This window comes from Desmodus rotundus, chromosome 1 (assembly GCF_022682495.2).
Source record: "Desmodus rotundus isolate HL8 chromosome 1, HLdesRot8A.1, whole genome shotgun sequence".
NCBI classification, from domain to species: domain Eukaryota; kingdom Metazoa; phylum Chordata; class Mammalia; order Chiroptera; family Phyllostomidae; genus Desmodus; species Desmodus rotundus.
Window position 1 is genome coordinate 18,029,297 of NC_071387.1, and position 24,389 is coordinate 18,053,685.

The window sequence follows — 24,389 nt, forward strand, 5'->3', positions numbered from 1 at the left end:
CTGGGTATGTAACACTTAGTCTCATACCCATGAACAGTGGTTGATTTCCCTTGGGAAGGACATCCTCCCCCCCCCCCCCCCCCCCCCCCCGCCCATCCCCAACCCTAGGGCCATTTGTACAAGATTGCACTATGTCCATGACACTGATGCCCCATTTCCTAACAGATTTCATTATCAGCAACATAAGTGCCAAATTCCATCAACAAATTAGATGGAATGTACTACATCTATATAGCATGGTTTCAACTCAAAACAATTGCTGAAGGACACACAGGTACAGCGTGATGCCATTCCCATAAATGGTAAACAACACAGAGAAGAACAGGAAATATCATTTGTGGGCCCCAGTGTGTGCCAAAATGCACAGCTTCTCAGAACGTGCACACTAATCACCTGGGGACCCTGATGAACTGCAAGCTCTGAGTCAGCAGGTCTTGGTGGCCTGTGAGACTTTGCTTTCTTTCAGACTCCCATAGATGCCAGTGCTCTGCTACCTTGGGTGGAGTGACTAGCATGAAGGGAAACTGTCCTTCTTACCTTCTTTATTTTAAAAAGATTTTATTCCTTTTTAGAGAGAAGGTAAAAGAGGAAGGACAGGGAGAGTAACATCAATGTGAGATTGCCTCTTGTGTACCCCTTACTGGGGACCTTGCTTGCAACCCAGGCATGTGCCCTGACTAGGTATGGAACTGAGGACCCTTTTGTTCCCAGGCCTGCAATCAATCCATTGAGCCTCACCAGCCAGGACTCCTTCTTACCTCCTTCAGTACATCAGTACCTTGAGTTTTTTGCTTCAGCTGGGTGGTGGGACCTCTCAGTTGTACTGCTGGACTTCCTTAAATTTAAGATATTCTAACCCACAAGTGGTTGTTAAATAGGTGTTTCCATGGAGACATGAATGATGGCACCTCCCATTCAACTGTCTTGTTCCTGACAACCCAGGTCAGGGATTACTTCATGTAAAGACACACATGGAGAAAGCCACTGAATTCCACTCTGAAATTTGATTTTCTAGGATATCGAATAACCCAGGAATTGAATGAAAGTTATGGCGAAATCAGCCTTCAATGGGAGAGATGCCACTGCTTCTCGGTGCACTTTGCTCAGGGTCTGGAGGGCCAAGCTCACAGTCAAGTCCCATGGGGTATTTTCCACCATGACATTTAAATGCTAAGTTTTTCTTTTTTTTTAGTTCTTTATTGCTGTCCATCAACACATTCGTAGAATTAAGAATAAATTGAGATGGTGAAAGAAAGAAAAACCAAACTTTTGCAAAGCGCACCACAGAATAAATCCCAAACAGGCCAGCATGAATGGGATTCTTCACTAGGGCATACATGCTCAGTTCCTTCAGAGAGTTCCCTCTGCCTGTGCATCAGAAATACAGTGAGGAAGCTGTGGTCTTGGAATCCAGCTGGATGGGAGAAATGGGTGCTGCAGTAGTTTCCTGATTGTGCTGGAACAAATCACCAGGAACTTAGGATCCAAAACATCAAGTTTACTGTCCTTCAGTTCTGGGGGTCAGACATTTGACATCCAGCTCCCTAGACTAAAACCACACGCCCAGTGTCTGTCAGCATTCTCAGATCATCTTCTGTGTCCTTTCTTAGAATGTAAAATTTTCTCCGTGGTCGTTTTCTTGTGTATCTTGACTCTTAATTGCTATGTACTTTCCACAGTGTAAAATTTGTATGTTTGAATTAGCCAGCTGGACTCAGTTTAGAGGAACCCAATTTTGTTGGCAACACCAAATGATCATATTTGGGAGGCAGGTGAACATTTCCCTTATTCTCTCCATCAGGTCTGAGCAGGCTGTTGGCCTTGGCCACATCAGTGTCGTAGAGCTCCCTTACAGCCTGTTTGCCTGGTGCTTGTTGGCTTCGACACCCACAATGGACACAAGTGTGCCGTTGTCTTCTGTCTTCGTCAAGGCTCCCTTGGTGGACAGGGGGACACGATGATGGCAGAGTGGTGAAGCCTGTGTCTCCTGGGGGTGGAGACTCAGGCTGCCTCCTGAGCCACAGTGTTGGACCCGGGAAAGGCAGGTGGCATGCAGATGTCCTTTGTGTGTGGCTTTTTATGCCTTTCAACTCTGCTTTCTTTGCCTTCAAAGCTTTTGCTTTGGCTTTGGCTTTGGAAACAGCAGGAGCTTCCTTTTCCCTGTGGGCACCATATTCATTAAAAGGCTGTTTCTTCTTTAAAAATTAGTTACTATCAGGAATTTTTGCTGCTATAGAGAAATGCCGTTGATTTTGTAAGTAGAATACTTTAGCAATGTTGACGAATTTTTAAATGATCATAATGAAATTAGTTCCAACACTTTGTGGACTCTTGGTTTTAACTTATATGGTCACATTGTTGCAAATAGCACAAAAGTACCTTTTCTGACGCTTAGGCTTCTCTCTCACTTTTTTTCTCTTCTCCCTGTAACTTTAGCCAGAAGCAACGGGGATACTTAAATATTGAAACCATAGTTTCTATCCTGGAATTGGTATAGAAGTGAGGCCCAACCCACTGATTATTTTCATATTGCCTGTCAGCTGAGATATTTGTTGGCAAATGGTATTAGGAAAACTATTTCCTACCCCAATGGAGCAAATTTACAAAAATTTTATTCACAAAAAGAATCCATTCCTCTTAGTAATACATCTCTGTTTCAAAAAAAAATTGTAGTCCATATTCTATTTTGAATTTTATCAAAAATGTGAAAATGTTCTTTCTCTATTACTGTGCTAGTACCTACATAATGCCTTAATTATGCCTCTTGTGCTGCAAGAGGAAAAAAATGCAGGCATTTCCCACCCAGGCCTACAGACAAGGACTTTGCTGGCCCCTTCTCTGTACCATGGCCGTTCTCCTGACTGCTCTTTGCTCTGGAGATTTGTGCTGCACTGTCCCCCAAATACGAGTTTGTCAGTTGAGCTCCTCAGAGCGCCTCCCATAAAATGAACAATAAAGTATCTAATTGTGAGATTCAGGAGATATTATTGTTAAAGACTTTATTTATCTATGTTTGGTAATGGAAGGAGAGAGAAGGTGAGGGAGAGAAATTTGGATGTGAGGGAGAAACATGAATTGGTTGCCTCATATGCACCCTGACTGGGAAGAGAACCTGCATGTGCCCTCATCAGGAATCAAACCAGTGACCTTTTGCTTTGTAGGATAATGCATAAGACACTGAGCCACACTTGTCAGGGCTCATGTAAACTTTTTAACTTGCCCTGTTACTGCTCCCCTTCAATGACTTCAAAGTGAATGGGGGACACTTAGATAAATGTCAAATAATCATCCAGTGTAAATATCAAACCAGGATACCCTGAGGTTATCTGGCATTTCAAGAGCAACAAGGAAAACTCCAGATCTCCCTTCCAAGCTTCGGACATCTGCCAGCTGAGTCTCTGGTCCCAGGACACACTTGAGTTGACACTGTCTCCTCCTGGAGCAGGCCCATCAAGAAGATCCAGCTGTAGTCCTGTTTTTTCTTTTTTTTTAAAGAAAAGGAAATGTATTTTATGGATTATGCTACTATAGTTGTCCCATTTACCCCTATTCTTCCCCTCTGCCGTGCACATGCCCTGCCCATTGCATTTCTCCACCCCCTTAGTTCAAGTCCATGGGTTGTACATGCAAGTTCTTTGTCTTCTCCATTTCCTATACTATCTGAACCTGCCCTGTCTGTTTTCTACCTACCATTTATGCTACTTATTTCATGCACCTTTTCCCCAATATTCTCCTCCCTTTCCCCCTGATAACCTTCCATGTGGTCTCCATTCTCTGATTCGGTTTCTGATCTAGTTGTTTGCTTAGTTTTTTTTAGGTTCTTTTGTGGATAGTTGTGAGCTTGTTGTCATTTTAATGTTTATACTTTTCGTCTTCTTCTTGTTCTTATAAGTCCCTTTAACATGTGGTATATTAAAGGCTTGGTGAGGATGAACTCCTTTAAGTTGACCTTATCTGGGAAGCACTTTACCTGCCCTTCTATTCCACTTGAAAGCTTTGCTGGAAAGAGTCATCTTGGATGTAGGTCCTTCCCTTTCATGACTTTTGAATACTTCTTTCCAGCCCCTTCTTGCCTATAAGGTTTACTTAGAGAAATCATGTGATAGTCTTATGGGAACTCCTTTGTAGGTAACTGTCTCCTTTTGTCTTGCTACTTTAAAATTCTCTTCTTCCCTTTAATCTTGGGTAATGTAATTATGATGTGCCTTGATGTGTGCTTCCTTGTGTCCAAAATCTTTGGGACTCTCTCAGCTTCCTGGACTTTCTGGAAGTCTATTTCCTTGACCCAAATGGAGAAGTTCTCCTCCATTCTTTTCTCAAATAAGTCTTCAATTCCTTGCTGTTCCTCTTCTCTTTCTGACACCCCTATGATTTGGATGTTGGAATGTTTAAAGTTGTCCTGTGTGTTCCTGAGCCTCTCTTCATGTTTCTGAATTCTTGTTTCTTCATTCAGTTCTGCTTGAATGTTTATTTTTTTCTTCTGGTCTAAACCATTGTTTTGAATGTCAGTTTCCTTCTCTTCACTCTTGGTTCCCTTTATTTCACATTTCATAAACTTCAGTTTTTCCTCTATTTTGTGACCATACTCTGCGGAGTGGTCCAGAAGGGAACAACATGGACTGCTCAGCTCTGGGCTGGCTTTCAGTCATTTCCCCCACTACCCAGAAGGAAATTGGGTCCTTCTGGTGCTGATTCCCAGGTCGGGGGGGGGGTGTGCATGTTCCAGAACCCTGTGGGTTTTTCCAACCAGTTCTCCTGTGAGACTGGGATTTCCTCCCACTGCCTCAAACCCCACAGGTTCTTTTAGTCCGAGGCTTTGAGATTTTATTTCCCTGCACTGTAACCTGGGTTGCACAGTCACTCTTGCTCCTCAGTTATTCCCTATGGTTCATCTGCTTAGAAATGTGGGACCGCCTGTTCTGCCAGCTGACACCTGGTCTGGTCTGCATGTTGCCTCCTTTCCATGAGTCCTCTCCACCTGGCTGACATTCTCCACCCCTTCTACCATTCGGGGTGAATGTTTCTTCTTTAACTCCTTAATTGGTGGACTTCTGTCATTTCTGGTTGTTTTTAAATTTGTTGTTGTCATTCTTTTTGTTTTGGAAACAGGCAAAGTGTATACACCTGTGCCTCCATCTCAGCCAGAAGTCAGAGTGTACAAATTTTATAGACCAACCATGTGGTTCTCAACTGTTGTGCTGTGTTAAATGGGTCTCTGCCATCCAGGAGATTCCAGCTATAGTTCTTAAAAGTCAGCGCTTTTGATACATTGTTCTGCTGCTCACAAACCCTCTATGATGGCTCTGATTGGCTCCTCAAAGAATAACGGTTGCTGGCTGACCCCTTGCTAAAGAATGACAGAGGATGGGCATGCCAACCTGCTGTGGAGAGTGTTGCCTGAGGAGAAGACCTGGTCAGCAGCACCAACAGTGACAGCCCGGCTACCTGGTTCCCCACAGAGACCTTCGGATTCCCAAGGTCTTTTACAACTGATTAATTGTGTACAGTTTCCCTCAGTCACCTGTGAGTACTGCGATCTCTGGACTCCTGTGAAATACTCAGACCCAGGTACCTGCACGTCCTCCCTCTTACAAAATTCCAGCCCCTTGTGTCACCTCGCACAGAGGACTCCTCTGAGCCCCAAGCATTAGGCAGTGCTCTTTTCCCACGTTCCTTGACTGACCTTACCTCTTTATTTCTTTACAACCTGGACCCACATCCCCAAAGGTAAGTGCAATGAAGCCAAGGTGTTGATTTCATTCCCTCAACAGCCAACACCTGAAACAGTGCTTTGCCCCATCCACAATGGCTCTCCACTTGCATTGGCTTCATCAGTGGGCCTCCGTGACCTGCACAGGAAAGCCTTGTGACTTGTGTGACCAGTGGCATGAGAAGGTGCACATGTCAAATGCACTAGGACTTTTTAAAGCTCTTCAGGTGAAGAGTTGAAACACATCCATGTAAGGATGGGATGTGTTGGTTTAAATACTTCTCTCTGAAGGAGAATCAAAGAACTGGAGCTGTGGTGACAGGGTGTCTGGAGCTGCCCCACACAGCACTCTGGAGGTGGGTGGTTGCAGGTGGATGATCACAGATTGGCCCAGGTACTCAGAGAGATTCCAGGGAATGGCTTAGTGCCCTTCACAGGTGACCTTTCCAACACCCCTGGCTCAGGTTTATCTCCAATGTGTTTTGGCAGGCACCTGGGGTGGGCATTACCTGGAGACTGAATTCATGCTCCGAGGACATCTGCAGGAGGCCTGTGTTTTCTTGGTGGCTGAACATGTGCATGGCAACTGCCTTCTTCCAGTTGCTGTAAGAAAGAGCCAGGTGTCCTGAGGCCGAGACTGAGTTGGTGCTAAGAGTCCATGGGACAGATTGGGAGGCCTCTTTCAGAAAGCCTAGGACTTGTGCTGGCTTCCCCAAACTCTCCACTGGTGAGAGAAATGATCTGGGCATAGAGCATGAAGGAAAAGGCAGCCCAAAGAGACTGTGGGGAAACAGGGAAGTATGAGGCTCCTGCGGGCCTCCCTAAGGGGATGCTTGTAGCACGTGGGTGTCTCTGCACATTGGCTGTAGTTGCAAAGGTTAGCGTTAGGGCCTGTAGGGGCCCTGTGTTGGCAGAACCTTCAGCTAGTGTGTGGTTTGTTAGAGTTAGTCCGCCAAATGTGTCTTGGAACCACTAGCTTTTGCTTATCAGAACTCAGGGCCCATCTGGGTAAGTGTAGAATCTGGACCAGGGTCTGGGGGTCAAGTAGGATGCATTGGAGGTGTGTGGATGCTTTGCAGTCCTCCCTTAGACCCAGGAAACTCCATTGCTTTAGGAACTTAGGAAGTCTTACCTTCCATAATGGCCCAGGGCCTCAAGGAAGCCTCCTGTGTGAGGCCTGTGTCAGCACAGGGCTGGGAAGTGGTTAGTCTGTCTACCAAAGATAGGCATTTCCCTGATTAATGTCAGAAATGAAAAATCACGTTCATAAGAATCAGAGGTTCCATGTGCAAATGCTAACTGCAAAGTCATTTCCTATTGTTAACAGTAGCTTACTGAGGTACTATCGATATTCAACTGCACATATTTAAAGTATAAACCTCACCCTGACCAGTGTGGCTCAGTGGGTTTGGTGTTGCTCTACGGACCCTAGGTTGCTGGTTAAATTCCTAGTCCCTTCCCCTCGCCCTGAGATAGATAAATAAATAAAGCTTTAAACAAAGTAAGGCATAATATTTGATACGTTTGTACAGGGGGATAACCATGAAATCATCACCACAGTCAGGACAGTGAGTTTGTCCTTCCTTCTCTGCAGTTTCCTCTGTGCCCTTGTGATCTCTGCCTCCCTCCCTGTGTGCCACCCAAAGCCCCAGGCAACCGCCAGTCCACTTTCTGTGTCTAGAATTTGCATTTTCCAAGATTATATAAATGCAGTTTCAGTATGTACTTTGTTGTCGTCTTGCCTATTTTCACTCAGCATAGTTATTCTGACAAGCTTTCATGTTGTGTTTGTCAATAGCCTCTTCCTTTTCCTTGTTGGATCTTGTTCCCTTGCATGGGCATACCACCAAGTACTTACCCATTTCTGTTGATGGACATTTTCTTGGTCCTAGTTTTTGCCTATTGCAAATAAAGTTCCTTTGAACACTCATGTACCAGTGTCTTCATGACTATATGTCTATATTTCTCTTGGGTTATAGCTAGGAGTGGAATGGCTGGGTCAGATATTAGGTATGTGTTTAATTCTTGTAAGAAGCTGAGCAACTTTTCTAGAGTGATGGTACCATTTTATGTTTCCATCAGCATTGAGGGAGACTTCCAGGGTCTCTATTTCCTCCTAAGTCAGAAAAATTATAATGTGTTATACAAAAACCAAACATCCCTACACTTTCCTACAATCCAAGTAAAACATATTAAGTGCCTGCATAAAAACAGTAAGCTAATGTTTTCACACAGAAGGCTTCTCAACTACTTCTTCATCACCAATCACCAACCTTGTTGCTTTGTGTTCCACAAGCCTGTGATGGTTTTCTTAGAATGTCGGAGACACAATCACTTTGGCTGATGATTCTGATCCTACCGTTGGGTTTGGCATATAACTCAAGTTTTCCACACAGATATTTAAAAATGTTGCATTGCCATTTTTCAATGTAAACATAAGGAATAGCCAAAAATCTTTTATTGAGAGATAGAAATATTTGATGAATATTTGGGCATTAAGAAGGAAACCTGGGTGGGAGAACAGTCTGTGGCACATGCCTTCATTTTTTGTTCTCTCTCTTGCTTACTCTTTTTGTATATACAAACACTGAGATCTTGCTTCACTGGCCAACAGGTTTGTGACAAGACTGGGACACGAGACAGAGAAGGACTTCAGGAGGGGTGGGGTATGCGCTGTGCTCAGAAATGAATGGGGGGGTTCCTTCTCCCAGCATGAATCTACAGGTAGGAGCTAAGCTGACTTCACCCATGCAGGAGAGAAGGTGAGGTCAAAGGCATTTGCTGGTGCTGGCTGTATGTGGGGAGTCAGATGCTGGGAGTCTGTCTCTCCCCACCCCCATCACTTTCTCTTTATGCCTCAGCCCAGACTGGGTTTCTTTGCGGGGACCAGGGCCAGCTAGGACAAGTGGACAGAGAGGGAGGTAGATCATCATTCCTTGGAATGTGCTGTAGGAAGCTGAAGAAGCCTGCTTGTTGCACACCTCCTTTTCCTCTGGCTGGCCCTGACCATCCTACCAACTTCCCTGCCCCACCCACAGGAGGACTGGGACCCAAAAAAATAGATTTAGCAGCTTGGCTTCAAGGGTTCCTGGGTGAAGGGGATGGGACAAGAGCTGTAGCTCAACTCCTCTTGTTTCTACGTCCCAGCTGACTGTGCAGAGCTCAGTTGGGGGGTGGGAGTGGGTCAGAGGAACAGAGAGGGTCATATCAGGTAAAACTACAAGGTGAGGGGTGGGTGAAGGGCAAGGACATGCACGCATGCTTGGAGGAGGCATGGGGCGCTCACAGGTTGTGGTCTCACTGCAGCTGGTCAGGTTTCTGTCCATTGGTAGAGGGCGGCATGCTCATGGCACCACATTGTTGCCAGGGGACTCGTCCTGGGCTGTGTGTTCTGCAGTCTCCTTCTGTGACATGATGCACTAGATCTCTGTGAGAATGTTCCTGAAAGCTTTCTGTACAGTAGTGGTGTGCAAGGCAGAGGTTTGGAAGAGGAAGAGTTTTTCTCTGTAAAGGCACATCTTCTTCAGTGGGCATAGCCTGAAGATGGCACAGGTCACCCTTGTTGCCCACCAGCATGATGATGATGTTGTTGTCAGCGTGGTCACGCAGCTCCTTCAGCCAGCCTTCCACATTCTCTTATGTCAGGTGCTTGGTGATGTCTTACACCCGCAGCCCACCCACTGCACCACAGTACTATGCCAAGCTGATGGTGCAGCAGTTTGTGGCCAGCAGTTTCCCAGTCCTGGGTCTTGATGGTCTTGAGATCCACCTGGATGTTGCAGGTGGTAAACTCCATCCCAGTGTAGCTCTTGCTTTCTAGGTTGAACTCCTTGTGGGTGAAGCAGTCCATCAGGTTCCTCTTCTCCACACCTGCATCCCCGATGAGCCTCACTTTTAATAGGTAGTCATCGTAGCCTTCCCGGGTCTTATTGTCCTGGCTTTCCAGCTCATTTTTCATTTTTTCTTTGAGCAGAAAGTGGTAGTTCCTGAAGCAGAAAGTTACAATGTGGCGCTCAGATACAGATGCAAATTCAAGAGGGCGTGGGACGGGACAGAAATGGAGTAGCCAATGGTAGCAGAAGGCCCTCCTCTCAGCATCATGGCCCAGTTCATCTTGCAACCCTGGTTGCTCAGAGGCCGCCATCTGTTCTTGTAGACAATCAACAAGACAAACGGCAGTGCACAGCCTTTGCCACCATTTGTCAAGCTGAGCTCCTCTATGTCAGAAGCAGGACAACTCCAGCCCGTCCACGGTGTCTAAGGATTATCAAACCTCAGAATACTAGTGACTGGGTATCTGTTCAGTGTGAACTAAGTAGGATCATACAAGGGGCTGGGAGGACTTTGTAAGGAGGCCACAGACAGGATGCCACAATTTCTCGGTTCACCACCCTGTGCCCAGCTCCTCCTGTGACACAGGCCTCTGTCTCTTCTGGGGAGTGCAGAAGGGGACCATTGGCACAAGGCAGAAGTGAGCCATAGCTTATAAGAAGCCTCAGCTGTGTGCACAGGAGCCTCAATCACAATATTCTTCTCACCAGGAACCTACTCCCCACATGCTCTCCACATCTCCTCACACTATTTTTGAAGACCCCCGCCTGTGCCGAAGGCACTCTTTTCCAGGATTAATTCTCTTACCCCACCAGCCCAGCAGAGCCACACATTAGTGTAAGGGTTCTACATACACTGTCCATTGAGTCTCTACAGCCATCAATAGACAAGTATGATTGTCCCCATTAACAGACACCCAAGATTCTGAGAAGTTCAATTTTTCCTCATGGTTTCCAAGGACCCAGATAGGAATGAAGCCCAGGTCTACAAAATTAACAGCCTGTGTTTTTAAGCAGTTTCTATGTGACACCACCTCCCAGGCAGCACCCCCTTTTCTGACCCACAGTGGTCCAGACTTGGTCCCACTCAGTTGGGTTCCTTCATCAGCCTGCAGAAAAAAGTGTGTGTATGGATGACATCTTCCACTCTCCCCTTCTCCCAGAGACCTTTGGCATATGACGAGGTGTACGTACTGACTAAACATTCGTTCGTGAATAGCGGTTGAATTCATACAACAAGGAAAAGGAGTTAAAATGTGCTCAATACCAGACAAAGTACTTTCCATATATTAATTTACCCAGCCCTATTCTATCTGGCACTATTAGAATGATTCTTGACAGGCACTGTCACCTTTGGTACACACAATTTCTTTGTTTCTGAGGTTGGTTACATTGGTGTGACTCACCCACAGCCACCCACCATGTGAGCAGTGGAACCTGGGATGTCCACACACCCATTTCTCAGTGGTGCTCCATTCACATCACATCATTGGCTTTCTGATTTCACAGTTATATCTGGTTCCAAATGGCAGCCTTTCATGGCATCCACTATCGTTTTTTGAAGTGTGTGTTTTGAGTAATTTCAGGTCACTAGAAGATGTGGAATAGATGAGGTGCACAGGAACAGTGTTGGCCTCCCATCAATGCATTCAGACTGTCCATATACTGGGAGGGGAAAGGTAGGTCCCCCTCCCCAGACAGAAAACTGGGCCCAGAAGGAATATAAAGGCAGAGGCATGGGGCATAGAGCCACCGTCGGGGAAAAACTCACTCTCAGTGACCATAACTGAGGTGTTGTCATCCTTTCCAAGATGAAGCTGATGCTGCTGTGTCTGGGGCTGACCCTGGTCTGTGCTCAACACCAAGAGGTCCAGGATGTTGTGACATGCAACATGGACCTATCAAAGGTAGAGTTGGGGGAGTGTAGGAGTTTAGACTTTGGGTGTAGTTTGGGGGATTCTGAAGCAAGGTGACCCTGCTGGAGAGTGAGGGTTTTTGAAGTTAGAACAAGGGGGTGGTTTCTGACCTTGGAAGAAGAGCAGTTGTACCATGTGGAAAGATGACAACCCTCAGGGACCTCCGTTCTTTCTGCAGGGACAGTGGGAAGAGCCCTCTTGGGGTGCCAGTCCACCTGAGTTCTAATTCCATTTTCTCATGTTACTGTGAGGCCTGACCCAGGGGCCAGAGTTCAAGGAGACAGGGTTCATGCAGTGTCCCATATCTTATCTTCTCTCCCAATCACTTTACTGATTTATTGCAGATTTCAGGGGAGTGGCATACCGTTCTCTTGGCCTCAGAAGTGAGGGAAATGATAGAAGAAAATGGTAGCATGAGATTGTTTGTGGAATACATCGAGACCTTTGATAACTCTTCTCTGTCATTTAGATGTCATATAAAGTAAGTATATGACACATCTGATGTGGGGAACCGTTCCAAGCGTGGGAAATGTGGCTCAGCCCCCACTTGGAAAACCAGTGGGGAGCGAAGTAGGCGGGCAGGACCCACGTCCATGGATAAGTTCTCCAGTGGGAAATCAGGCCTGCATTGCACTTAGACTGCTATGGGACTTGCTCTTGCTAAAAAAACTCCCTCACCCTGAATTGAGGAAGCAAATGTTTACTGAGTATCTTTATCTTCCCAGAATCTGGACTAGACCCCCCAGGTATGGGACAAAGCCTTTTCTACCATTTCTCCTTTTACATTGCAAATATCCCCCTTTGATGTACTCAGTGACTTCCTCTCCTGTGTCTGCAAAGATAACCACCCCAAACAAACCTATGAATAATGAATGAGGACCATCTTTGATGTAGGAGGCCTAGAATAACAATAAAGCCTGTCCAGGCGGGGGTGAAGGGGTCTCTCTCTAACTTGGAGAGTGGCCACGTAGCCCCTTTTCCCCCACCGGATTTCTATAGTCCGTGTGTATGTGTGTTTGAATACTGAAACCTCAACAGCAGATCTTGCAGGACGAGATCTGCGTCAATCTGAGCCCTCCGCCAAGTGTGTAGACAGGTAGCTGGGGCAGTAGTGATAGTGGGAAGTGGCAGTAGAGGAATAGTGGTATCAGTACTTGACTCATTCTTAAAGCAGCAATAAAGTAAAACTGAAAATATGAGTCTTTTAATGTATTACCCCAGGTTTTCAATAGTTTGTGGAAATGGGACACTCAGATTACAGGTGGAGTAGGAGGCAGGCAGCCCCTCATTATCTGATGAGTACCAATCAGTTCATTCTGTTTCATAGCATCAATGGAGTCTGTGGTGAAGTTTCTCTCCTTAGTGATGCAACAGAAGAGAAATGTGTATATGGTCTTCCCTGTAAGTACACATTTAAAAAAGTCTTTGAAAATTCCACTTCGAACTGCAAGAAATTTACTAAATCCCAGTATCTTTAGGATGGAGATCCATTTCTGATTAATCTTATTTAGGTACTATGCATGAGGACATTGAATAGCCAATATTCTCTAACTGTTTGGGGGAATCTTGCTTATAAAAGCCAAGCCCTGGCATTTAACCATGAGAATAAGATGGCCATGTGGTCATATGTACCCCTGGCAATAAAAGAAAACTGGCCCACTGAAAAAGGAAGTTGTTTGGAGAGCTTCTGATTCCACGCCCACCATGATGTCCTGTGGAGGTCATTGCCACAGCACCTTGGCTGGACAGGGTACCGGTATGTAATACCAGCAGCACTCCTAGACAGGACAGAGACACACAAGTGACAGTATGTGATACCAACAGGACTCCAAGACAGGACAGAGACACACAGTTGGAAGACATGACCGTGGGAGGTTAGTGAGTCTCAGGCAAAGTAATAGAAGGACTGGAGCAGCTGTGGCTGAATTTCCTCCCACTAGGAATCACGGTTCCACGGGTTGTCATTTCTACCCTTAGAAGTCAACGAATGAAGCCCTGGAAGGTAATAGAAGGTTTGAAGATCACCTTTATCTCTTCCAGGATACGCACTCTAATTTGTTTTGCAAAAGAAAATAGGTAAAGAGTTTCACTTGCTTCCCATGGAGCTAAGAAGTTCTGACCTGTGTTCTCTTTCCTCCACAGATGATGGATACAATACGTTTCGTATAGTTGATGGAGTCTACAATGACTATCTTATCATTTTACCTTGAATTTCAAAAATCAGGAAGAAACCCAATTGATGGGGTTCCTGGGTAGAGTATTCTCATGCTGATATTCACCTTGGAGTGGGCTGCAGATACAGAGATTGTCCCAATCTTCTCTAGCACCCCATCTCCTCACCCAAAGAGAGGTGCTCACTGTGGGTAACCCCAGACTCAGTGATGGGAAGGTGATGAAATCTCTCACCATGCAGAAGGACATGCTAAAAATGTCAAATCAACACAGGCTACAGCCCCTCCCTCACTTCTGCCTAAAGCACCAGTCAGTGCCACCCATCCCCATCATCTGTCCCCCCTGCCCAAGGGCCTCCATGTTCAACACAAAGTCACAGCCATGACTGTCACTGTTCCCACAGCCCGAAACCCAGATGTGCGTCCCTATCTCAAGAAAAGGTCTGAGGAACTTAGCAGAAACTGTGGAATTCCACAGGAAAACATACTGGATGTAAGCGAGGCTGGTAAGTTTAGCTCTCTCTGGTTTGCTCTTCCTAAGCCCCTGTGTTACTGATTGGAGAAAAGCAAGAGAAGGTAACACCTGCAATGGGTCCCCTCTGTCCTATCCCAGAAAATCATTCAGGTTCTGGCTGGGAAATAAGGGGCTGGTGGTTGACTGTGCTCTGCTTTGCCTCTGCAGACCACTGTTCCCTTGAGTGAGAGAGCCCCAGAGCACAAGCCTGCAGGTGGGTACTGTCTGACGGGGTGGGCGTGACCCAGAGGTCACTGCCCTCCAAAAACAACAGGGCTTCATGCCCAAAGATTATAACACAGACATTTGGTGAGAAAGCTTGTGGGGTGAGCTTGATTTTTGGAGTTGGGGGTTGTGGTTCAGGAGCCACTCCTTCATGAGCTTTAGAGCAGATGACCTCACAACTGAAAGGAAGAAACAACTATGTGCACCTCACAGGGTCACTGTGTGGATGTCCTGCTGCTGAGAAGGCTTCAGGAATTGATAATGTCCTAAAGTCATTAACACTTAAAATGTGAAATAGGACAAGAGTACCAGGGTGTGAGCATGAATCCCAAACACACTTCTGGGATTTGACCATCTTCCAAGGCCAGAATGAGGGGTCTCACCCCCAAATTTCCAATATCATCTTCCTTCGATTTCTGCACATCCTTCACTTCTTACCTGGAAATCGAGCTGTCTGACCTTCTCGTTCTGCTACACCTGCAAAATAGGCCCTGAATTTCCTCATGTGTTTCCTCCTGCAGCTATACTGTGGGGCTTTATTCAGGTAACTGAAGGGAATGTCTTAGCGAGTGTGGCTTGCATAAAGCCAGCATTTCATAATGGTACCTATGATGTTGCTATTCTTTGTTGACTTATCAAAAATTCTGCAAAACCTTTAAGCTGAGGATGGTAGAAGCAGCCAGAAGAAGACTGTTCCTGGGTAGACCCAGGCTCCATTGGGGCCTCCACTGAGTACTCTCAGTTGTTCGAGGACTGAGTTCAGGGCAGGGTAAGCTGGGAACAGTAATACAAAAGCAAAAGTCATTGTCCCAGTGTCCTCTTTCCCCTACTCTGGCAAGTACCCTGGGTGAGAGAACCGGCTGTTACCTGCATCTTCACCATTGCTCTCTGTAATGGAAACTCTCTTTGCCTTCAGTTCTGTCCAGGAAGTGCTTAATGAGTTTCTGCCTGCTCTCTCTTCCTCCGCTTATTTAGGTCCGAGTGAATGCTTCTTTCCACAGGCCACATGTCTTCCTATGACTGGAGCTGTGACCTGATTTCCAGCACTTTTTCCAGGAAGGCATTATCTCTGAATCTTCAGGATCTTCTCTACGTGGCTAGAAACTCAACTCACCAAGAATCAAAAGTTTTCTCCAAATTTCCAATTCTGTATGCCATTCCCAGGAGAACTCTACCGTGAATAACACTTTCTTCTACCTACTCAATAAATCAAACATCTTGCAGTCATTTGTGTGAGTGATTTTGTGCAGGTGAGAGACCTGGTGCTGAGAGCAGGCCAATGAGGGGCTCTTTGGCCCTGTTCCCCCAACAGTCCTCTAGCTTCTCAGAATCTTCCTGGTTATTGGGATTCTCCAATCTCCTCAGTCATTCTCCATCCCTGTGAGCTCTGCCTGCCCTTTGATTTGCCTGTTTCTTAGTGACCCGATAAAGCCAATAAGGAGCTGCCCCACAGTGTGACCCATCCTGGAATTCTCCGTCTCAGGGCGGCACTGAGAGACAGATGCTCTGAGGCTGACCCAGCGTACCACCTGTCAGGGCCCAGCCTCTACAGCTGGCTTCTCTACACCCCCAGGCTGGGAGAGAGTGGTGTCAGAAAACCTCCTTCACCACCACTGGTGTCTACTGTGCACATCTTCCGTGAGATGCTAGTGTCCCTAAATGTATTAAGAATATAAAGTTCAATTTAAATTGGGGTGGAGAACCCTTCCCATTCTGTACTGGTGCCCTGTCAATGTAATAGTACCTTTGCCGGGCTAGGCTACTTTGATGGTTCTCACTGACATGGAAGCCACAGGACTAGGAAAACATTGTTTTCTTCTGGGTAAGTAACACTTAGTCTTATACCCATAAATAGTAATTCATTTCCCTTGGGAAGGACATCCTCCCCCCCGCCCATCCCCAACTCAAGACCATTTGTACAAGATTGCACTATGTCCATGCCACTGATGCTCCATTTCCTAACAGATTTCATTATCAGCAACGTAAATGCAAATTTCCCACATCAAGTTAAAGGGAATGTACTAGATACATATTAGCGTGGTTTGATCTCAAAACAATTGCTGAGGGACACACACGTGCAGCATGATGCCATACACTTAAATTGTAAATAACACAGAGAACAATGGGAAATATCATTTGTGGACCCCTGTGTGTGCGATAATGCAGGGCTTCTCAGAAGGTGCACACCAATCAGCTGGGGACACTGATGAACTGGGAGCTCTGAGGTAGCAGGTCTTGGTAGCATGTGAGACTCTGCTTTCTAATAGGCTCCCAGACATGCCAGTGCTCTGCTACCTTTGATGGGGATGACTCTGGTGAAGGGACACTGTGCTTCTTACCTTCTTTATGTTAGAAAGATTGTATTCATTTTTAGACCGATGGTAAGAGAGGGAGAAAGAGAGGGTGAGAAACATCAATGTGTGGTTGCCTCTAGTGCACCCGTTACTGGGGACCTGGCTTGCAACTCACGCATGTACCCTGATTGGATATGGCACGGTCCACCCTTAGGTTCCAAGACCTGCACTCAATCTACTGAGCCACACCAGCCTTGGCTCCTTCTTACCTCCTTCAGTGAATCAATGCCTTGGATTATTTTGCTCACCTGGGTGGTGGGACCTCTCAGCTCTACTCTCAGACTCCCATAAATTTTATGATATTCTAGCGACAAGTGGTTGTTAAAACAAGTGTTTCCATGGAGACATGAGGGCTGGCACCTACTATTCCACTGTCTTGTTCATGTCAACCAAGGTTGGTGATTATTTCATGGAAAGACACCCATGGAGAAAGACACTGAATTTCAAACCTGCGTTTTGATTTTGTAGGATGTCGAATAAAACCAGGTATGGAATGAAACTTATGGTAAAATCATCCTTCAATGGGAGTGATGCCACTGATTCTTGGTGCACTTTGTTCAGGGACTGGAGGGCCAGGCTCACAGTCAAGTCCCCTTGGGTATTTTCTACCATGATATTGAAATGCTACGTTTTTCTTTCTTTTTTTAGTTTTGTATCACCCTACTATCACCTCGCTGTCTATCAATACATTGCTAGGATGGGAAATAAATTGAGTTGGTTAAAGAAACAGGAGCAAACCTGTTGCAAAGAGCACTGCAGAATAAATCCCAAACCCAGGCCAGCATTAATGGGACACCTCACTAGGTCATACATGTTCAGTTCCTTCTGAGAGTTCCCTCTGTCTGTGCATCAGAAGAAATACAGTGAGGAACCTTTGGTCTTGCCATTCGCCTGGATGGGAGAAACGGGTCCTGCATTAGTTTCCTGATTATGCTGCAGCAAATCACCAGGAACTTGGAGGCCAAAACAGCAAGTTTATTGTCCTTCAGTTCTGGAGGTCAGACATCTGACACTCAGCTCCCTGGAGCAAAACCAATGAGCCCCGTGTCTGTCAGCATACTCAGATCATCTTCTGTGTCCTTTCTTAGAATGTAACATTTTGTCCGTGGTCGTTTTCTTGTGTATTCTTGGTGTTGATTGATGTGTAGTTTCCCCAGTTAGTTTCACAGTGTAAAATTTGTCGTTTGAATTACCCTACTGGACTCAGTTTAGAGGATCCCAATTTTGTTAGAAAGTTGCAAATGATCATATTCAAAAGGCAGGTGAACATTTGCCTTCTTCTCTCCATCAGACTTGAGCACGGTGTTGGCCTTGGCCTCGTCAGTGTAGTAGAGCTCACTCACAGCCTGTTTGGACTGGTGCTTGTTGGCCTTGACACCCACAATGGACACAAGTGTGCTGTTGTCTTCCGTCTTCGTCATGGCTCCCTCGGTGGATAGGGGGACATGATGATGGCAGAGTGGTGAAGCCTGTGTCTCCTGGGGGCAGAGACTTAGGCTGCCTCCTGAGCCACAGTGTTTGACCACGGAAAGTCGGTGGCATGTAGATCTTCTTTGTATGTGGCCTTTTATGCCTTTCAACTCTGCTTTCTTTGCCTTCAAAGCCTTTGCTTTGGCTTTGGCTTTGGAAGGGGTAGGAGCTTCCTTTTCCCTGTGGGCACCATGTTCATGAAAAGGCTGTTTGTTTTTTTAACAATTAGTTATTATCATGAGTTTTTTGCTGCTATAGAGAAACACTAGTGATTTTGTAAGTTGAATACTTTAGCAACATTGACGAATTTTTCAATAATTGCAATGAAATTAGTTCTAATACTTTGTGGGCTCCTGATTTTATACTTATACAGTCATATTGTTGTAAATACAGCAAAAGTACCTGTTCCAACACTTCGGCCTCTCTCTCTCTTTTTCTCTCTTCTACTTGTAACTTTAGCCAGAACCAACAGGGATACTTAAATATTGAAATCATAGTTTCTATCCTGGAATTAGTATAGAACTAAGGCCCATCCCACCAACTACTTTCGCATTGCCTGTGAGACTAGACATTTGCAATCAACACGATATTAGGAACAGTATTTTCTACCCCAATGGAGCAAATTTACAAAAATTTTATTCCCAACAGGAATCCATTCCTCTTAGTAATACATCTCTGTTTCAAAAAACGTTGTAGTCAGGTCCTATTTCGAATTTTATCAAATAACATGGAAATGTTCTTTATCTATTACTGTGTTAGTACCTACATAATACCTTAATTTTACCTCCTGTGCTGCAAGAGGAAAAATGTGGGTATTTCCTCCCCAGGCCTCCAGGGGAGCACTTTGCTGGCCCCTTCTCTCTACCATGGCTGTTCTCCTGCCTGCTCTTTGCTCTGGAGATTTGCGCTGCACCGTCCCCCAAATACATGAGTTTGAGAAATTGATCCCCTCAGAATACCTTCTATAAAGTGAACATTAAAATATCTAAATGTGAGATTCAGGAGATATTATTTTTAAAGCATATATTTATCTATGTGTTGAGAGAACAGAAGGGAGGGAGAAGGTGAGGGAGAGAAACATGGATGTGAGGAGAAACATGAATCAGTCGCCTCTCATATGCATCCTGACTGGGAACGGAACCTGCACCCGGGCACGTGCCCTCACCAAGAATCAAACCAGTGACCTTTTGCTTTGAAGGATAATGCCCAGAAACTGAGCCAAGACACTTGTCAGGGCTTAGGAAATCCTTCAAGTTGCGTTCTGACTGCTCCCCTTGAATGGCTTCAAGCTGAATGGAGGAAACTTAGATAAATGTCAAATAAACTTCCAGTGTAAATGTGAAACCACAACCCCTGAGGCTATCTGGCATTTCAAGAGCAACAAGGGAGACTCCAGATCTCCCTTTCCCAGCTTTGCAGACTCTGCCAGCTGAGTCTCTGGTCCCAGGACACACTTGAGTTGAAACTGTCTGCTCCTGGAACAGGCCCATAGAGAAGATACCAGCGGTTGTCCCTTTCTCAAAAAGAAATGTATTTAACAGATTGTGCTACTATAGTTGTCCCATTTCCCCCCGTTTCTTCCCCTCTGCCCTGCACATGCCCTGCCCCTTGCATTCCCCGACCCCCTTACATCAAGTCCATGGATTGTACATATAAGTTTTTTGTCTTCTCCATTTCCTCTACTATTCTTAACATGCCCCTGTCTGTTTTCTGCCTACCATTTATGCTACTAATTGCCTGTAACATTTCCCCCATGCTCCCCCCCCAACTGATAATTCTCCATGTGATCTCCATTCTGTGATTCGGTTCCTAATTTAGTTGTTTGCTTAATTTCGTTTTTCTTAGGTTCAGTTGTGTATCATTGTGAGCTTGTTGTCATTTTAATGTTTATACATTTCATCTCCTTTTTCTTAGATAAGTCCCTTTAACATGTGGTATATTAAAGGCTTGGTGAGGATGAACTCCTTTAAGTTGACCTTATCTGGGAAGCACTTTACCTGCCCTTCCATTCTACTTGAAAGCTTTGCTGGAAAGAGTCATCTTGGATGTAGGTCCTTCCCTTTCATGACTTTTGAGTACTTCTTTCCAGCCCCTTCTTGCCTATAAGGTTTACTTAGAGAAATCATGTGATAGTCTTATGGGAACTCCTTTGTAGGTAACTGTCTCCTTTTGTCTTGATGCTTTTAACATTCTCTTTTTTCCTTTAATCTTAAGTAATGTAATTATGAGGTGCATTGTGTGCGCTTCCTTGGGTCCAAGTTCGTTGGAACTCTCTCAGCTTCCTGGACTTCCTGGAAGTGTATTTCCTTGGCCAGAATGGAGAAGATCTCCTTCATTCTTTTTTCAAATAAGTTTTCAATTCTTTGTTGTTCCTCTTCTCCTTCTCACACCCCTATGATTTGGACGTTGGAATGTTTAAAGTTGTCCTGTATGTTCCTAAGCGTCTCCTCATTTTTTTAATTCTTGTTTCTTCATTCTGTTCTGGTCGAATGTGTATATTTTTCTTCTGGTCTGAACCACTGTTTTGATTCCTGGTTTCCTTCTCTTCACTGTTGGTTCCCTTTATTTCACTTTTTATAGCCTTCACTTTTTCCTCTATTTGTGGCCATATTCTGGAGTGTGGTCCAGGAGGGAACAATGTGGACTGCTCAGCTCTGGGCTGGCTTTCAGTCATTTCCCCCACTACCCAGAAGGAAATTGGGTCCTTCTGGGTCTGATTCCCAGGTGGGTGGGTTTGTGTACATCCCAGGACCCTGTGGTCTCTCCAACAAACTCTCCTAGAGATTGGGATTTCCCCCCACCACCTCAACTCCCACAGGCTTTTTCAGTCAGAGGCTTTGAGACTTTATTTCCCTGTGCTGGAACCTGGGTTGCAAAGTCTCTCTTGGTCCTCAGTTTATCCCTCTGGTTCATCTGCTTGGAAATGTGGGACCTCCTGCTCTACCAGCTACACGGGGCCTGGTCTGCCTGTTCCTTCCTTGCCTTGTGTCTGCTGCACCCAGCTGACAGTCTCCACCCCTTCTACCAATTGCGGTTACTGTTTCTTCTGTAACTCCTTAATTGTTGGACTTCTATCATTTCTGGTTATTTTCTGGTAGTGGCAACACTGCAGCTGGTCAGGTTTCTGTCCATTGGTAGAGGGCGGCATGCTCATGGCACCACGTTGTTGCCAGGGGACTCGTCCTGGGCTGTGTGTTCTGCAATCTCCTTCTGTGACATGATGCACTAGATCTCTGTGAGAATGTTCCTGAAAGCTTCCTGTACAGTGGTGGAGTCCAAGGCAGAGGTCTGGAAGAAGGACGAGTTTATCTCTGCAAAGGCACATCTTCTTCAGTGGGCATAGCCTGAAGATGGTACAGGTCGCCCTTGTTGCCCACCAGCATGATGATGATGTTGCTGTCAGCGTGGTCACGCAGCTCCTTCAGCCAGCCTTCCACATTCTCTTATGTCAGGTGCTTGGTGATGTCTTACACCCGCAGCACACCCACTGCACCACAGTACTACGCCAAGCTGATGGTGCAGTTGCCCTTCTGGCCTGTGGTTTCCCAGACCTGGGCCTTGATGGTCTTGCCATCCCCCTGGATGTTGCAGGTGGCAAATTCCATGCCAATGGTGCCCTTGCACTCTAGGTTGAACTCCTTGTGGCTGAAGTGGTCCAGCAGGTTGCTCTTCCCCACACCCGCATCCCTAATGAGCCCCACTTTGAATAGGTAGTCATGCTAGACTTCCTGGGTCCCATTGTCCTGGCGTAACAGCCCACTGCTCATTTTTTCTTTGACCACACCGTGAGAGTTCCTCCTGGAAGCATTAAGTTACAATGTGGCACTCTGATACAGATGCAGAATTGGAGGGAGTGGGATGGGACAGAGATGGAGTAGGCAATGGCCTTCCCGTCAGCATCATGGCCCAGTTAATCTTGCAAACCCAGTTGCTCAGAGGTCACCATCTGTTCTTCGAGACATTCAACAAGACAAAAGGCAGTGCACAGCCTTTGCCTCCATTTGTCTAGCTCAGTTCCTCTATCTCAGAAGCAGGACACCTCCAGCCCATCCATGATGTGTAAGGATACTCAGACCTCAGAATACTAGTGACCGGGTATCCACTGAGTGTGAACTAGGCAGGATCACACAAGGGACTCGGAGGACTTTGAAAACAGGCACCAGATGGATGCCACAATGTCTCGGTTCACCACCCTGTGACCAGCTCCTCATGTGACACAGACCTCTTTCTGTTCTGGGGAGTGCAGAAGGGGACCATTGGCACAAGTCAGAAGTGACCCGTAGCTTTTAAGAAACCTCAGCTGTGGGCACAGGAACCTCAATCACAACATTCTTCTCACCAGGAACCTACTCCCCACATGCTCTCCACATCTCCACACTGTATTATTGAAGACCCCCAGCTGTGCCCAAGACACTCCTTTCCAGGAGTAATTTTCTGACCCCTCCAGCCGAGCAGTGCCACACAGTCTGAGTGTTCTACATACACTGTCTCATTGAGTCGCTACAGCCATCAATAGACAGGTATGACTGTCCCCATTAACAGGATCCCATTGTTCTGAGAGGTTCAATTTTTCCTCATGGTTTCCAAGGACCCAGATAGAAATTAAGCCCAGGTCTACGTGAATCCACAGCCTGTGTTTTTAAGTACTTTCTATGTGATGCCACCTCCCAGGCAGGACCCTCTTTTATGACCAAAAGTGGTCCAGATTTGGTCCCACACAGTTGGGTTCCTTCATCAGCTTGTAGAAAGAAGTGTGTGTATGGGTGACATCTTCCATCTCTCCTCTTCTCCAAGACACCTATGGAGAGGTGTAGGTAGTGACTAGAGGTGTAGGTAGAGGTGTAGGTGTGACCCATCCTGGAATGTCTTCTCAGGAAGGCACTGAGAGATAGGTGCTCTGGGTGTGACCCAGCGGGCCAGTTGTCATGACCTGGCTCCACAGCTGGCTTCTCTACACCCCCAGGCTAGGAGGGAGTGGGTGTCAGAAAACCTCCATTACCATTACTCATGTCTGCTGTGCACATCTTCCCTGAGATGGTAGTGTCCCTAAATATATTAAGAATATAAAGTTCAATACAAATAGGGGTGGAGGACCCTTACCATTTTGTACAGGTGCCCTGTCAATGTAACAGTAACCTGGCCAGCCTAGGCTACTTTGAGGGTTCTCACTGACGTGGAAGCCACATGACTTGAAAAACATTGTTTTCTCCTGGGTGTGTAACACTTATTCTTTTTTTTTCATTTTTATTGTTATTCAATTACAGTTGTATGCCTTTTCTCCCCACCCCTCCACCCTACCCCAGCCAAAACCACCTCCCTTCCCCACCTCCACCCTCCCCCTTGATTTTGTCAATGTGTCCTTCATAGTAGTTCCTGTAATCCCCTCTCCCCACTGTCCCCTCCCCACTCTTCCCTGGCTATTGTTACATTGTTTTTAACTTCAATGTCTCTGGTTATATTTTGTTTCCTTTTTTCTTCTGTTGACTATGTTCCAGTTAAAGGTGAGATCATTTGGTATTTGTCCCTCACCGTCTGGCTTATTTCACTTAGCATAATGCTCTCCAGTTCCATCCATGCTGTTGCAATTATATCCATGAACAGTGATTGATTACCCTAGGGAAGGACATCATCCCACCGCCCATCCCCAATGCTAAGGCCATTTGTACAAGATTGCACTATGTCCATGCCACTGATGCTCCAATTCCTAACAGATTTCATCAAGAGCAACATAATTTTAATTTTCCCCAACAAGTTAAAGGGAATGTACTAGATACATATTAGCATGGTTTGATCTCAAAACAATTGCTGAAGGACACATACGTGCAGCGTGACGCCATTCACTTAAATCGTAAATAATACAGAGAACAACGGGAAATATCATTTGTGTACACCTGTGCATGTGATAATGCAGAGCTTCTCAGAATGTGCACACCAATCACCTGGGGACCCTGATGAACTGCGAGGTGAGTTAGCAGGTCTTGGTGGCGTGTGAGACTTTGCTTTCTAACAGGCTCCCAGACATGCCAGTGCTCTGCTACCTTGGGATGGGTGACTAGGGTGAAGGTACACTGTCCTTCTTACCTTCTTTATTTTAAAAACATTTTTTTTATTTTGATTTTTAAAATTTTTTTCTATTTATTTTTATTCAGTTACAATTGTCTGCATTTTCTCCCCATCCCATCAGCAAATGAGTGGATCA

At 45.8% G+C, this 24,389-nt stretch overlaps 1 long non-coding RNA gene and 2 pseudogenes across 2 annotated transcripts; 1 reads left to right on the forward strand and 2 right to left on the reverse strand.

Annotated features, from left to right (window-relative positions):
* Window positions 1–1,503: 1,503 nt before the first annotated feature.
* On the forward strand, window positions 1,504–15,114 carry LOC128780599 (uncharacterized). 2 transcript variants are annotated; one of them, XR_011651105.1, is made up of 6 exons: window positions 1,504–2,041; window positions 5,110–5,568; window positions 11,801–11,937; window positions 13,599–13,708; window positions 14,032–14,133; window positions 14,310–15,114. It is a non-coding gene; the product is annotated as an uncharacterized lncRNA (long non-coding RNA). The 2 variants fall into 2 exon arrangements; XR_011651106.1 differs by lacking the exon at window positions 11,801–11,937 and having other exon boundaries at window positions 1,509–2,041.
* Window positions 8,970–11,791, reverse strand: LOC128780598 (ras-related protein Rab-11B pseudogene; annotated as a pseudogene).
* Window positions 15,115–21,224: 6,110 nt separating the features above from the next.
* On the reverse strand, window positions 21,225–21,957 carry LOC112302707 (ras-related protein Rab-11B pseudogene; annotated as a pseudogene).
* Window positions 21,958–24,389: the final 2,432 nt, after the last annotated feature.